The following is a 1,496-nucleotide window of genomic DNA, read 5'->3' on the forward strand; positions in this document are numbered from 1 at the left end:
TAACTTAGAAGACCCCACAAATTGCCTCCAGTTGTCCAGATCTCTGGTTGAGACCCAAGGTGGATTTCTAGAGATTAAGCATTCAGCTTACCATCTTTTGTCCTGGGCATAACCGATCGATCAATACTTGAAATATTGGATATTTTATACTTTTTAAACGTAGGCTGGACAGAAAAGCTAGCTGAGAGCCAGGCTATCTATGAATATTCCTTCAGAAAATTCTTCAAAGTAATTCCCCTGCATTACTTGGAGACTTGATGGGAAAAAAAAACCCTGAAAAAAGGCAATCGGATGAGTGAGCAGCAACTCATTCAGGTGCCCAACGGAAACCCTCTCTGGCCCTGAACTCAGGCAGAAACCCAACAGGGATGTTGCGAGAGCTCTCCTTTACATCCACGCTGGATGCCATTGCAATATTTGGGGATTCTGCCATCCGATCTTTGCCAAATTTCTCTCCTACGTGCAGAAAAAAGTCAGGTTTGAGGGCCTTAAATCCAGCAAGGAGCAATTTTGCAAAAAGCAAAAGACCCCGCTGCATTAAAGAGCCAGGAGTGACGCCGCCCGTCTCCTTTCCTGCAACCAAGATGCTTTAAAAGGCCAGCTCAAAAAGAGCCAGGATATTAGCCAAGACTAGCTGAGGTTCCAGCCGCTCCCTGCAAGCAGCTGCAGCTATAAAAATCCAGGTCAAACCCCAAATCCATAAAGCGCCATTATTTATTCAGAAGCACTTTGCTTCTCTCTCCTCCCCAATTCATTTCCATCCCATCTCTCTCTCTGTTTCCTAGTTTGGCCTGTCGGCTGCAAAAAAAACCCCCACCTCAAAGCACCCCCTCCCCAATTCAAGCTGATCAAAAAAAGTGTCCATTATTGGGTGTCCCCCTCCCCACGCCCCGCTTATCTCTTCCTCTCACCCCTTTCCCATTTTTGGGACAGACAAAATACTGTTGTGCGTCTGTTTCTGTGGGGAAGGGGGGGGGATATAGAGGAAAGACCAACCCTGCTTGCACAAAGGTTTAAGGAAGGGCAGGAAACGGGGGAAGGGTCGGTGGGGAACCCACCCCTCAGAGCTGCCATCTCTAAAGCAGCCTTATTCTTATCCTATTAACAATGGGATGCTATTTTTTTTTCTCCCCTAGCATCTCTTCCCTTGCTCTTTGCACCCTCTTCTTTGCACGCGCATCCCCCCCCCATATCCCAGGCTCTCTCGCCCATTTGCACAATCAGCAAGATGCATGACGCGGGGGGGGGGGACTGTCGTGGAGGCAGCCGGGGGACTGCGTCCGTCTGGCGCTGAGCAAGTCACCTTAAATGACCCCCCCCATCCATCTCGGCTCCCAGCCGCAACGCGCAAGCGAGCCCCCCCTTTGCCTCCCTCCTTCCCCCCCCACACCATCCCTGCCCCATCTGCGGTGGGGCAGATACTCCAGCACGCCCGTCCGCCCCCCCCCCACTGCGGTGCTTTTCCTCTCCCCATCCCCCCCCCCTCCCGGTGATGG

This window comes from Protobothrops mucrosquamatus, unplaced genomic scaffold, assembly GCF_001527695.2.
Source record: "Protobothrops mucrosquamatus isolate PMUCROS unplaced genomic scaffold, P.Mucros_1.0 scaffold7706, whole genome shotgun sequence".
In the NCBI taxonomy this organism is placed as follows: Eukaryota; Metazoa; Chordata; class Lepidosauria; order Squamata; family Viperidae; genus Protobothrops; species Protobothrops mucrosquamatus.